Source organism: Hermetia illucens, chromosome 5 (assembly GCF_905115235.1).
Source record: "Hermetia illucens chromosome 5, iHerIll2.2.curated.20191125, whole genome shotgun sequence".
NCBI lineage: Eukaryota > Metazoa > Arthropoda > Insecta > Diptera > Stratiomyidae > Hermetia > Hermetia illucens.
In genome coordinates this window covers 56,943,334-56,959,015 of record NC_051853.1, presented here as the reverse complement: position 1 = coordinate 56,959,015, position 15,682 = coordinate 56,943,334, and the positions used below count along the sequence as shown (strand labels likewise).

The 15,682-nt window shown below is 38.8% G+C and overlaps 1 protein-coding gene across 2 annotated transcripts in view; it reads left to right on the top strand.

The window, feature by feature from the left end:
* Positions 1–584: 584 nt before the first annotated feature.
* The window catches only part of LOC119657025 (neuropeptide CCHamide-2), a 117,299-nt gene continuing 102,201 nt past the window's right edge, over positions 585–15,682 (top strand). For both annotated transcript variants that reach the window (XM_038063775.1, XM_038063774.1), the window contains exon 1: positions 585–877. The gene's annotated coding sequence lies outside the window, so the exon portion shown is untranslated. The remainder of the gene's footprint in view (positions 878–15,682) is intronic.

Genomic DNA, 15,682 nt, shown 5'->3' with positions numbered 1-15,682 from the left:
AATGACAAATAGATTATAAATTCAACATACGCCTAATTAACTTTATATGAAATTCTTTTGGAATGTAGGGTTTATTTTTAACAATTTTAAAAACGCTTGAAAATTATAAGAAATAAGATAATTAGCGAAAACATTTCTTTCTAATATTCGAGCGGCTACTATACATATATCCTTATATTCATATATTTTAAATTTAATTTTGTTTTTATTATTTAATCGAACCATGACTATTGCCGTTCAAGTTGGTTTCGTCATAACGTGTTTGTTATTTTTCCCTTATATGACGAGCTTTCATTTCCCTATGTAGAGATTTGCATCCTTTCATGCGCTACGTCATTGTTCCAACTGTTTCCTTGTATTCCCTCACGGACAGTCGTCGTCATTACCATCAGCTTCTTTGCCTATGTATTTGTGTTGTTAACATTTCCCACGTTTTTGAGTTTTCCACAACTTCGCCATTTCGCCGCCGACACAAGAAAATGGAAAGCTCAGAAATCCTCCTGCTGATTGGTTACAGCGTCCCTATTGTAACGGAAAATTGTTATATAAAACGGCAGAAGCAAGGCAGCAGCCGTTCATTCATATCTTCGCCATCGTCAAGGCACGGGCTAACACTATCTAAAAGCTTAGTGAAAGCGAATTGTGTTGCATACTACAGTTGCCTCGAAAGTGAACCGTTAAAATTTGTCCGTTACCATCAGGAGAACATCCGTGTACCATTGCATTAATTCGGGATCTACACAATTCTGGTTTATTTGGCTGTTTTGAAATAATTGTGAAAGTTCCTACTGGTTGTGTGCAAGTTGCAATTATCGCAAGAAGTTAGTGCAAGAGTGGTTGCAGTGCTTTGAAATTTGTTCGTTTAGAAGGATATTATGTACGTATGACACTTTTAGACAGTTTTAGACAGTTTTAGACTATCTTAGAGCAAACGATATTAGTATAAGAAACGTTCATAATTAACACAGTTTTAATTACCAAATCCTCCCGGTATGATGCTTTTCCTTCAACCTGTTGATCATGACCCTAATATTGCATATTAATTGCTTTCCTTATTTCCCATGTGTCCACTTGGATCTAGTTATTAAAGAAGAGAATGAAAGCAAAAGGAAAGCTTAGGCAAGGAAATGATTAATTTTGATTGTTAATTTTGTATTGGAGTTGCAAATTATTAATTTTGGGACGAAAATTCCCTAGCAGAAGATCCTGACAACATCGCTTTTCATTTAGAAATTTTCGCTGAACGATCTAAGTATGTTAAGCTTGACAACTACTCCTCCAAATCTTTAAAAGGCCTTTAAAATGAATTTCAAAAGGATTCAGTTAGACTTCTGTAAAAATTTATATGGAGGTATATCAAAGGATAGTCTATTAGTCATTCCACAAATTGTTTGAACTTCACTGCTTTGATAATTTCCTTTTAGAGGACATACTTTCACACATGACTTCCACTCGGGATTCTAGTGTCCTTTGCTGTGTAAATTTGAACTTTATTTTCTCTGGGAAGAATATCGGAAACATGCCGACCGAAATGCTAGATTTCTTTTACATTCGATTCCTGGGCCTACTCTATTTAAAGCGGCAGTGACCGAATGTCCCATGTTAATGCTTCAACTCCTTCGGTATGGGAGAAATGCAGGTGTACATATTTCTACGTGTCTTGCTGAGCCTTTTTTTCTACTTTACGTCCAGGCTTTCTCTTTTCGTAGAGCTACTTTTCCTCGTAGCCAAAATATGGAAACTATTTCTGGACAGGTTTCTTATAACTACGAAAACCACCATTCTGCGATTAGGGTGTGGAGAGAGACTGTAATTTTTCCTTGCAAATTTTTCTATAATATTAATCTGCAATAATTCAAAAACATTACAAATTTGATATGTTGAACCTGAATTACTCGTATATTGATATAAATATTTCCGAGATGCAAAGGCTACGTGACAAACTAAGTTTTTCCAACATTTTGGAATTGTATTGACAAATTATTTGTATATGTTTGAACTGTCTGCCGTACAGTTATCATGAGATGCTGGAAGAATCAATTGGGTTCGTTTTTATATACATATGTCCATATCCGCCTATTTAATGTTATCCTTCTGTAGGCCCGCATACTATAAGTGCTTTGATTAGGTCTAATCGAGTAGTATAAAAGGATTAATTTGAATGTCTCGCAAGCAAAGGTGCCCACACCGTCTTTAAGAACAAATAAAAGAATACTTGAAAGTTGCAGTGATTTTTTGAGAATGACTACACCTTATGGATAATACATATGTTCATATGTATATGTGCATGGCAGGTTTCGCGCCACGCGATAGGAACTTTCTTTCACCTCTAAAATTAATTCAAGTGGAGAAAGAAAACTACATAATATTATAAAAAAAGTAGCGATTGTCCCATCAGTCGCATAATTTACCTTAGGAATCTGTTCATTAATGGTAGTAGAAAAGCCCTTCTCCTGCTTATTTTAGCGAGCAATTATTTACTGTATTTTCTTTCTATAAAAATTCATAGCGATTCATCAAATATTACTGTCAGAAACTACTCACCAATAGCATTTCTTGCCAATCTAATGGAATACTTTTCTAATAAACTTGCGAATGTAGGGAGGTTGGGACATAATGAAACACGAAAGTTGGTTTTACTCATAGCACCCCACCTGAGACTTTTTCAATTTTTCATTTTTTTTTCCATTACCTTAGGACCTAGTCTATGCAAGAAATGCGTCAACTACTATTTTTTTGCATCATTGTGGCCGTGGCCAATTTCAAATTAATTTTGCTTCATTGCACCCCATGCCTCGGGTACAAGCAGCGCAAGGGGTACCTTGAAACGATTGAAAAAATACCACAATTAATGAAAAAACTTTTATTTCTCCAATTATTTAACTTAAAGCACAGATAGGAAATTATCTTACATTTAGCCCATGTTCAAATTGCTGAAATTGATCTTGAACGAGATTAAGCCTTTTTGTTTTTGAGTAACCTGAGCCATAGACGGATTCCCCAACAGCATCTTTATATGCAAGAAACATGAGGATGGACGACTCCGTAGCCTACATAACGACGAAGTCTATGAGCGATACCATGACCGTCAGGTTATGGATAAAATCCGGCTCAATAGGTTACGGTGGGCGGGTCACTTAATCCGTATGGATGAGGATGATCCGGAAAGTCTATAAGGGTAATATCTATGGAAAAAAAAGGAAAAAGAAGACGAGGCAGACAGACAGATAGACGAATTGGTGGACCTTGTCTGGAGTTCCATATTACGGCAGGCCTAGACCGGATACTGGTTGTTGCCCCGGTGATGATGATAATGATCTTTATGTCTGTGCTATTAACCGAGGCAATGTCATCTATAGGAGACTCACCAAAGGGGTTCCATTTTCGGTATGGTTTAAATTTGACTTGGCTTCTAGTTTTGAATTCAACTAAGACATAATCATCTAAAACGGGAACGCCGAATAATTCTGCAAAGTGATCAGGCTCAACAGCAAAGAAATCCTCATCCATGTCCATACCGTCGTCCGTGTCTACATATTGAACGCCTCTATAGTCATCCTCTGATGAATAAACGTCCCCTCTTAGTGCAGGTTTTTTGTACTTTGGTCCAAATAACTTCTTTTTGGCTGCTTTTTTCTTGGAAAATGAAGCCGGCTTCTTCTTTTCTGCAATGGCTTTCATTTCTGGAGTGCTCGTAGCTATTATACTCTTGCCTTTTTTCCTCGACTTTCCACGCATATCTTCAGGAGTGGAGAAAACTTGAATTAGATCAGCTTGTGATCAAGGGCACTGATTTCTGCATGATTTTTACTTGATCCTTCTTATACTTATGGGAGGGAACCATTGGGCAATTCACTTGGCGCAGTATAAATACATATGTGCCTTGGGTGGTTGATAATGTACAGTACCAGCTAGCGGTCGATCAGTCACATAATTGCATAATAAGTCTGCTTTTGTAAAAACATGTGGATCAAACCTTTTTTGAATAATAATAATAATAATCGTTGGCGCAACAATCCATATTGGATCAGGGCCTTGAAGTGTGTTAGAGCACTTCATTCAAGACCGAAACGGTACACTACAGTATACTGTAGGAGGCAATGTGGTCAGCATTGCGCTCGCCCGAGATTATTACCCTGATTTGACTCAGGTACTCATTCACAGCTGAGTCGACTGGTATCCGACGTCAAATCACGATACAAATCCCACTGCCAACCAGTGAGATTTGAAACGCGACCTTCCGTACGATAGCCTTGTGCTCTAACCACTCAGTTATCCGGACATTTTTTGAATCCTGAAATTATATTGGAAGGCGTGGTGCTTTTCTCATTAGCTGTGTTCGCGAAGAATTCTGTATTACAAATTGAAGATGCTTTCCAGGGTTTTGAATCATCCAAGAGTCAAGAGCCGCAATATAGTAAGACTTAAAGGCTCAAAAACAGCAACATCTGGTTGCATTTTACTGGATAGGGTCGTAAAGTAAAAAATGAAACGCCATTTTCCTCGCATAGCATAACAGTTGCCAGGGACAAATAGCTTTCTACGTTGTCAAAAATGAATAGAGTAAGGTTCCCGCCAGAACTGCAAGTCTGGCGAATGAAATGCTTAATAATTTCGACAAATAGCTCTGATGTCAGCAAAACGGTAGGGGTAGCTAAGCAAAGTGTGCCTGGAAATGCACATTGAATCATATGGTCCTTAAAATGGACATGTGGAAAAATCATGATTGGAGGAATAGTGTTGCCAAAAGCAGAAATTATGAATATTGTGGTGACGCTAGTGCCTTTTCTTTCACTTGCGGCTTTGCATACTTGCTTGAGGCCTTTTTAAGCCACTATTCGTCGGGGTTTTGTACAGTAAACCTTTCTCCTATCATGAAATTGTAGATGCTGTTTGTGCAACATTCCCAAATTATTCAAGAACAAATCTACATTCTATCTCGAGGGTTTTATGTGTAAAACCAGTCAATCCCTGAGGGGTGGCTAAGCTAAGTGTCTCTTCTTGAGTTATATGCTCCTTAAAATGGACACGTGGAAAAATGATGACCACCAGATGCAAAAATTATTAATATTGTGGTGACGCTAGTGCCTTTTTCTCCACTTGTGGCTTTGCGCACTAGTTTGGCGCTTTTTTCAGCCACTATTCGTCAGGGTTTTTGTACAGTTGATATGGCCCTTTCATGTAAATTGAATACCCTTGTCGAATCATCAAATGCTGATGGCTGATTGTATATTTCCAAATTATTGAAGAACAGATCTACGATTTTTTCGATTCAGGGGTTATTTGGGATATTTTGGGGTGCCTTTTTCTTTCTCTCCCCATGATGGAGGACATGATATTTTGTTCATCACTGCTATTTGATATGCAGCTCGTCGGTAGTCTTCTACTGATAGGCCATAGTACATTTTAGAGCATATGATTAGGTTGCCCTGCTGTGAAAACCATAGTGAGTAATTTGGCGCATATTTCACATTCTCCTTACTACAGTCTTTCGTTTTCTTCACATATCTTGACAACTTGCCATGATTTACATTCTTGGGACCATTTCCACTGCCGCCTTCATGTCATCTTTAGCAAAGAGTCCCTTACTGGTTTTCCGCTGTCGATTTCGAACCATTCTGAAATAAAACGGCAAAAAACACCGGCTTACTGCACAATGAAAAACAGATGGGCCACAGTGAAACACTCGTGGGGCTCCATGAAACGTTTCAACTTTGAGGAAGCCCATACAAGCCATTTTGATTTCTTTCACTCCCTACGATGAACGTGAAGAGGTAAAAAAGCCAAAGTCGGGCAAAACCTTATGAAATACATGCTCAATGCAACGTTGTAATGTTTTTAGAACCCATTGAATAAAATAAGTATTTTTACCTTTTAAATGTAGGTACGTTTGAATAAAAATTTTAGTTTCACTACACAAAACCGCATTTCACCTGGTGTAGTCTATCACGCAACTAATGGAAAGGGTGCAATTTCTGGTTTTGTTTGGGGTTTCATTCAACGGTCTCTACCAGAATTCTGTTGCGCTAGAGGTTTTGGTTCGCTAGGTGTACCGACTGTTACTGTTGTCCCGTACCATTCTTCACCCATTAGTTAGACAAGTAGGTTGAGCTGCTAGCAGATGAGGTTTAAACTCGATCAACTGAGCAAAACAGCTAGAACGATACTTGAGAGCAGAGTGTGGCTGCGAAATGAGGCTACTGGATCGCGCTTCTGGCGCGGAGTTAACTACTGTTTGGACTGTTCTGAAAGGTGAAGTTTCAAAGATTCATTCAGCCGAATGAAAAAATTCAAGCTTATATTTGATTGCCATAAACCGCTGGGGTATATCACCTCAATGACGCCTACGTACTATCTTTGACGGTTTATAGCACTGAGCTTTAACTCCTCTCCAGAATTTCCCGAGATGCACGCACTTTTTCCCAACGCTTGAAGTCATGGATCTAAGTCCATTCAGATTTATAGAAGCAGCCTTAAGTGAAAAGTTACTTCAAACTCAGGAATTGGCAAACAATGGCCATACAGGGTCACCAGCACCTAATTGCAATTTAAAGGATGTGTTGCGGTGTGTGCTGGCCAGATCTAAATCATAAGGTCAGTTTCGACTTGCGTTGAAGTGGAAACTTCGTTCTTTGGCGTGGTAAACTGCGAGGCTTTAACCGCAGAGAGGTGAAAATGTAGCTGCCCAATTGTACGCGGGGAAGAATGGGGATTCCACGGCGGATCATATCCATATAGAATTATCAGACGTCGCAGGGCGGCTTTTTCCTCTCACGTATCATGGCATTTTGGGACCTAAATTAATCCAAAATATCTCAGTATATTATATAACCGGTTTTGTAACCAAAAAGTATACAAATCCGAGACAACTTTGCCATTTAATTAGTCTGTTCAAGGTGCCCCCGATTCTTCACTGGAAAAAAAGCTCGAATCAAGTTAGAAATTCAATGGACTTAAAATGCGCCATTCTGCCGCGCGGCCGGTTGTGGAAATTACCTTTCTTTGACATCGGACAGCAGTTGCGTGCGGCTGTCGTTTGTTTCCTGTTTGATTGTCTGTTTGTTGATCAACTTTCACTCCAAGAAGGAGCAGAAAAGTCAAACGATTCATTTCTGCAGTGAATCTATTGAACCGCTATCCGTGTTCATATCTGCTGTGGTGGAAGAAACGGCGAAGAATCCAAACTATTATAAAATGGTTCCTAAAAACGCTTGTAGTTGGCCCCCACTCACAGAGCTGGGGAGCTATGCACAAGGGAAAAATTAATTTTGTCAAATTCCCATTTTGATGGTTAATGATGAAACAGTAGCCTTCCATGGACGTCGCAAACACTTCATTCAGACAGTGGATCATTACAATCGGTCACTCAGGGATAGTGAATTTTATTGCATGGCAATGGCAATCGAATTGTGATCTATTCACTATCTATTCACTTTCGTCTTCTAATGAACTCGCAATTGGTTCCTACGCCGACGGAGTTCTCCCTTCAATATCCTCTACTATTAAAGGACGTTGATGACACCAACTTGATGTTTGGTGTTGAGATAGCTGCATTTGCATTTGGTGCTGCTTATGCGTTGAGTGACATCAAATTCAACGTCAGCTTCGGCAGGGAATCGCCATTAATGCAAATAGGAAAAATACTAACGTCCATTATACTGAGAACTTTGGTTTTGTAGGGATTTATTTTCAGCCTGGCACTGCTTACTTGTTAATTCAAATCCACATCCATGTGGCCAATTTCCACGCCGCTGAGAGAACCAGGAGATATCATTAGCGTAGCAAAGGTATTTGAATAAAGATGACATAATTCGTTGAACCCATCCCATCCCAAAAAAAAAAAAATCGATGGCAGAACGCTTTTGACTTAAATTTTTTCTGAGATTTTACCTGGATGCCGCATACATTACTTTCCACAGCCAAATGTCGCCTTGTGGGGCATTACAGATACGCTTTCTTTTAACGTTGTCGAAAGTTTTTTCAAAATCTATGAAGAACATATGGATCGGCGGTCTAAACTCCTCGTTTGGTCTACAATGATCCGAAAGGCGTTAATGTAGTCAATACAGGGCGTTCCGAATCGAAAACCGGCTTGCTCTCTGTCGACCCAATTTTCTAGGTATTCTTTGAGGGATTTATGTTTATTTTAACTATTAATAATAATAATCGTTGACGCAACAATCCAATTGGATCAGGGCCTTAAAACCCCTAAAGATACTTGTAGCACTGATGAAGGAAAGAAGCAGTTCCCGAAATGTCGGTATTTGCAAGGCTAATAAATATTATAAGCGAAAGGAAAAGGCAAGTATTAATTATTTAAAATTACTTAATCGGTAGAAACACTGCCGAATTACACTTAGGTCCAACTTGGAATTAGTTATTAACCACCTTTGTCGAGGGTGAGGGTGATTTATTCTTCGCTTTGAACTGCAATACTTTGATACTCACAAAAAGAGTAATCTTATAAGAGGCGTTACATCTAAGTGACCACAACGAGTCTAAAATTAATAAGGTTCGATAAGTTAAAAAGAAGATAATGTTCTCTTTAGTAAAAAAAAAGTAACAATCAGGAAAATGTACTATTTGGCTTGATGCTGTTGAATAAGGGAGTAATACGAAATAAACCTTACTACTTTCTTCGATTTCGGAACTTCCGAGTTTTGCTAAGAGAGTCAAGATTTAGAAACACTTATTTCAATTTACCGCCGATTCTTGAGTTGATTGGGAGTCAACCTCTCGATCTCGTCGCCATGGTTCGAACTTCGTTTGGTTATGGCTGTTTGTGTTCATCATTGTGTTGTTTCGGGGCAATAGGCTTATCTCTTTTCTTCTCTATTTTCTTTTCCTTCCGATTTTTGTTGTTCAGCAAGATGTAATCAATTTTCAGCTGCCTAGCGGTAGTTGTTATACTTTTTTCATTTTGTGAATTTCTCCAAATCGGCTCTTAGTTCCTATGCTGTTTAAGTGACCTTTTATGATTTGGTCTATAGGCCGAAAAGAACATTCCATGTAATCATGGCTATTAAAACCAGAGAGAGAGTTCGATAGTGGTTTCATCTTGGAAAGTTTTGATTGAAAAGATGTAGTAACAATGCCTCCTAACAGAGTTTGCTGAGATCGAAGTTTATAAAAGAAAATATTATTGGTAGAACTATCTTCAATTTCATTGTGATCCACGGTAGCTCCGTTGGAAGGTTGAAATACCCCTACCTGGTTAGGTAACCATCACAAGGCACACAAATGCGGTTCCGCATTGACATATTAAACAGAAAGCAGTTAATCGAAACCTCGAGTTCTGTGGCTAATCGATTCTAAAACTTGGGGCTGCCTCCCTCATTGCTGTGTTAAGAGTTAACCAAAAAAGGGCAAACCTCAAAATTTTACTGCTGCCAAAGCGCCAACTACGTCCCGCAACTGCATTTTGGCTATTGAAAACAGTTAATGATTTGTTTTTGAAATGTGCGCACGCTCCTTGCCAATGGTATCCACCGCCGCCAGAATGCTCGCTTTCTCTAAATCGAGCAAGAATTCCAGTAATATATGCTAAAGATTATGGACTCTAGCGGTGTGATATGGTGGGACTCTCGAAAGTACTCATCTCCCTCTTCCTTTCGCACTTTTAAAAGCCAAGCGGTAGCAAACGCGAGTCTGGTATCGGACTGTTAGTGCCGGCTTCTATCTTCTGATGTTCGCATATTTGTATTCGCGCGTTGCTACTGCATCTACTCGAAGAGGAACAGATTGTCAGCCCGGAAAATTCAATTCGTGCTCTTCCTGCATTCCGACTGCCATCCAGCAATGGGGAAAAACTTTTGCACTGTTCAAGTAGTGACAATATTGATGAGACCTGGGTCGTCATCAAAGATACCTTTGTTTATGGTCCGGGTGAAGTTGGCGGGCACATCCCAAACGGAAGTTACAAACGTTTGTTCATTAAGAGGGCCTTGAGGCGGATCGATGAACGTACGACGCTGAGAGCTTTGTTGTTGACTGCATGAAAGTGATAAACTTCTCACGCCGGGTACACCATGAAAAGAGGAGTTCCATCATTGCGCTGGTGAGGAAAATAGAAGCTGCCGGAAATAGCAACGATTTCGCCACCGCATTGTTCGCCAGTTTTCGTAAGCCTGTCGGTACTTTTGTAAGGGGCGTTAACGGTAAACTTGTCGTCCACTATGATTGCCAACTGAACAGGTGGATGAAGCATTTCTATTTTATTCTTCTACTTTCAATCATGCAACAGTCGCTAAAGTTCTACCCCGCGCGGGTCATAAGGCAAGCCACCGTAACATTCGTGTATGGACTAGTCTTTTAAATGGAAACCAAACTATCATTGTCATCAACGCACTCAAACGAAGAAAATTCGACGAATTTGATGGTCTCCCTGCGGAACGGAAGACAGTTCCTGTAGTTTCTGTAGAGTTGTTACTTCCACTTATTTATAAATGCTTAGAAATCTTTCCTAATAAATGGAGGAGGGAATGATCGTCTTAAGTGCGATAGTTGGAGGGCTATTTGCGTGCTTCCTACTGCCGCGAAGATATTAGCTAAAATAGTTCCGAAACGTATCAAGGAACACTAAATGATTTTATATATGGATGAAGTTTTGTTTCTGCCGAAGGGGGCACCGAAATTCATAACATCCGACGCGTTAACAGTTGCGAAATCCATCTTTGCTGTTTTGTCCAAAATTTAAAAGAGAAACTATTTCAACATTAACATCAAGTTGAGGCTGTTACTCGTCAGTGTTCTCTCAGTCCCATTATATGCACTAAATTTCATGAATGCGTGGTATCATTTCTGGCCCAAGACAATAATAAACGAAGAATTTGGTCGGCGTACGGGGTGGATACCTGTAGATGTGTTGATCAGAAAGTGGTAGCGACAAGTCCCTTTCCGAATTCTACCTCATGAAGGAACCCATTATCCCAGAATGGCACACAAATGGATCGTCCTAGAGCCACATGGCGTGGAACAACGCAGAATGATTGCAAGCTTTTCGAAAAATCGGTGAAATCTAATGCAGCACTCTAGAATGAAGTTATTTTTCTCACAGCCTTCGCTTGCTAGTTTACTGCGATGCGCTATCAAGTAACCTGCCTGAAAACCGGCGCAGCGATCTTTTACGACCTAAATGTTGCCTCGGTTGTAAAATACATAGGTTCGGCATAATGGCATTTTGGTTGAAAAATTGCGGACCTTTCTCCTCGAGAGCCTGATTTTATATAGATTAAAACATTTATTAATAGGCAACATATTTGTGGTTGACGATCATGGGATATTTGGTCAAAAACGTACATATGTATATGGCGGAAAATATAGGTTCTAGAGGCAAAAAGAAAAGAAATGAAAACCGTGGGGCTGCATAATTTCATTTCTATCATTCTTTTCATGTTTATTTTGATATGTGTCAGTACGTGAACTCTTTAATGATGGCGTGTTTAAAATTTATTTTGTTGTTTTTGGTCATGTTTGGGTTGATAAGAAAAAATCACATGCGAAGACAATATACAGAGACAAAATCAACTTTCCAATCTCACTCAACGTTTAGCGCTGGAATGTGTGTGTTTATCCTGTCCTGTAAAATCATCACTTGCATGACTTTAATTATGAAAATAATGGAACTAAAGCACAAACCCATTAACAATGAAATAAAATTTAACGAATAAAAATTATCCTCGTACCGTTTAATAAAGGCTACATGTGTGCAGTCTTTTTCCTCAGTAATAAATGGCATGGAATGATATTCATTATTGATGTGTGATTCTAATGATAAAGTGAATTATTCGGTGCAATGAATAAATTAGATGTCTGCAATGAAATGCACTTGTGTCGCTATCATATTCAACCGCTAACCAATTATAAGCACATTTTGCTGTCTTCATGCAAAATATGGAATCACGAATCCGCAAAATGACCCATATCTGTTCCTTGATTTTACGCAGTCCTTGGCTATTTCTCCAATTAACCGTTTTTTCGAATTCACTGACAAACACATTAGAAATTCAAAACTTATGAAGAATAATATTTCCCCATGCAATCTATACCTGCCATTTAATGTAATTTCGATTTTGAAGTTAATTTTCAGTTAATTTTTTGTAGCACCTGACCCAGCGTGAAGGATTTTACATTTGCGAATCTAAAACTTAATCTACTATTCCATTCATTAACATCCTCTAATTACATGTTTTTTCAGCAGTCAGCTAAGTCTGCTTGGTTTAGGCTTGTACTTTCTTAGCCATATTTTCTTAGAATTTAGAATTAGATAGCTCCCTTCCCTTCCCTTCATGAACCTTATCAGCTGAAAACTAATCGCAAACGACTGCGATTCTCTGTCATAATATTTAGCTATAAAATTTGAAATGCCGTGGATATTTGCAAATCTTAACCATCAGTTCTTAATTTCCTAGCATTCTGGTTGAAATATTTGCGCATAGGGCTCAGTATAATGAGAAATAATCGATCTAAACACTAAAATAATAAAATGTATTGGCATGGGTTACAAATCAAATTCTAAGATAGCTTTCCGAAGAGATTCCGAACCACATTAATCTAAAGTTCACATTTACATATGTAGATATTTAGAGTGGGCTCCCTTTTCCAAATTGGAGTAATTATTTCCCTGAAAATATAAGTGAGTGAATATTAGGATAGGTTATTTTTGGCTAATGGTTGGGATAACTTTTCATGGTAAATTGAAATATTTTTGTAATATCGGTTTTTAGTCACATGATCTGAAATTAATTTGTAGGTTAACTACTTCGAGATTCTAATAATGAAATTTGATTGAGGAAAATCTTTGTTTGGTTTGTATAAGTTTCCATATATGTTAGCATTTTATGAAAAAAATTTTGCTATACTTGCTTTGAAGTAGGTAATAACGAGGACCAAGAAGTTTTGGCCTGGCCGCTCTTATTTTCCCCAAGCTCATGAGCAAATACGAACGTTCTACACAACATTTACACTACCAGGAACAAATCCCTAATTGCATCTGCTAGTATATTTTGCGGACATGCGGAAAATGCCATTAACATCATAGTTGATTACCTATTGTACCAATAATTAGAGATGCTAATGGATCCAGAGTTGCTACTTAAGTGACACCCATTACAACATATATGTCTGATGTATGTTATCCGTTACTGAATCATACTGCTCTAGCAGTATTTTTTATGTTATTTGTCATTTCGTTACATCGGAGTTCATTCCCAACTTTAGTTGCACTTAACATTGAGTTTTCTGTCAGCAATCTTCATCATACGAGAAACTAACCCTTTCAACGGGTTTTGCTGTAATGTGTCTAGCATTCTCATTTTTTCATACTTATACTCTGGGTTTTCTTTCGCCATAGTACGCATCTCGAGAAGCTACCAATTCTTTTGGAATAAAGTTGCAGGTACACACATTAAAACTTTTAATGAACGGGAAACGAAGAAAGCACTTTTAATAGAAAGATATTCGAAACATTTGCGAAACTGTGAAAAATACGCATAAGTGGAACTTCATGAAGGTAGTAAATGAAAATTGTTTACTCCGGCTTGTTACGTTATTTAACAAAATTTTGACTGTTTTCGAATCAAAAAAAAAATAATAAGAATCGATTTTAAAACTAAATTCGAATGCAGTGCTATAATGCACTGTGTTATCAAAATTCCAATCCTTGACCAAAAGGGCATCAAATTTCTTTCGGACTAAAATATACATCTTTTCAGTCTGTATTGATTTGAGCTGCGCCATATATATTGAGTGGTATTATTCCATGCAGGGTGGATATTTTCTTCCAATATACATACTACTGTAACCAAAAAGTAAGACCAGTTTTTATTTATTTGAAAATGCATTTATTTATTCTTGCAAACCTTCCAATAGGGCCCATACACTACCAAACAAATTGTTCAACTTAGGCTGTAGCGCGATAATTTACTCATGTATGGGCGCGCTTAATGCGTTGCGCAAATTTTTGACAAATTTCAAACACGTTTGAAATCTTTTGCGCAACAAAGACGTTTGTACAACGCGATGTCTTGTTTATGGGCATATTGTGCTTTGTTTTGCAATATCTTTCAGCTGACGGCTGAAATATAATTTTCGTAAAGGTTGAATTTCAACCTCATCCTCGGAGGGGGCGGAAAGTTTATGGAGGAGGAAGGGCAACGCTTTGCCGCCATCGTCCTTATAATGTTATGCCCATTCAAAGTGGGGTTCCTTTTACATCATCATGACCAGGTTGAATTTTCAAGGTTATCCCGCGAAGAGGACGGAATGGGGAGAAAGGTTCTCTTTTTCTAACTTCCTTAAAGGGCAGAGGCAGTCATCATCCCTTTAAACGATAGGGTTTAATTTTGAGCCCCATTTCCGCAGTGATAAAAGATGTCCTCTCTCTCAGATTCCCTCCGTCTAATGAGGGATATTTTGATATCATCTTGGTAAAGTTTGGCCAACCACACCCCCGGAGAACAAGAGTGTAAAGGGACTATATAGGAGGAAAAAAGATGTCCCTCCTTTCCATTTTTCTTAAAGTTACGGCGCTCCGAAAAAGGGCTAGTTTAGAATCAAAATAAGCTGTTAGAGTAATTATCGTGCTAATGTGGACGGGGGCTACGGAGGGGGCACTCCTTACCCTCCTAACCCTCCCGATAACAATACGGATAGATGCAATACCATATTAATGGCATGTTACTCGTACCGTTTCCAACTTGTGACTAATGTTTGATTGTTTGAAACCACACGATTCTAAATTCGGCGAGTACGATGGGTGTGGAACCATCTCTATCGAATATTCGAAAATCATGAAGAACGAGTGCAGTGTGAGAGAGTACGTTAACCAGCTTCAGAGACCGGGAGATTTTACACGATTTAGGCCCAAAATAGTATTCACAAATCTTTTCAAAATCTCTTCAAGGTCTATAATAGTCGTTCGACGATTGAACTGCCTTCGCTTTCAACACCTCTACGAACTTTTTCCAACTGATTATATCATGTGTAAACATTTCTGAATGGATCAGAATCTGAAATTTTATTCCACAGATAAAATTTAATGCAACTTCTTGCACCAATTCGATATCCCTTAAAGCTGTCTGGCATTCTGACCTACGCCATCGCTCCATCTCAGGCAGGGTGTGCCTTGTCTTCTTTTCCTACCATAGATATTGCCCTTATAGACTTTCCGGGCTGGATCATCCTCATCCCTATGGGTTAAGTGACCCGCCCACCGCAACCTGTTGAGCCGTATTTTATCCACAACCTGATGGTAATGGTATCGATCGGATCAAAAATTCTTCGGCCAAGAGTTCGCAATTTTTCTTGCTAGGAAACCAAGTTTCCGAGGAATACATGAGGACTGGCAAGATTATTGTCTTGTACAGTAAGAGCTTTGCCCCTATGGTGAGACGTTTCGAGCGGAACAGTTTTTGTAAGCTGAAATAGGCTCTATTGGCTGACAACAACCGTATGCGGATTTCATAATCGTAGCTGTTGTCAGTTGTGATTTTCGACCTTAGATAGGAGAAATTATCAACGGCCTCAAAGTTGTATTTTCCTATCTTTATTTTTTCCGTTTGACCAGTGCGGTTTGGTGTTGTTGGTTGGTTGGTTTTCGGTTCTGACGTTGCCTTCAGCAGTTGGGTGGACTTAAAGAGGATCGTACCTCAGCATCACGGATCACTTTCTCGAGGACCAGGTT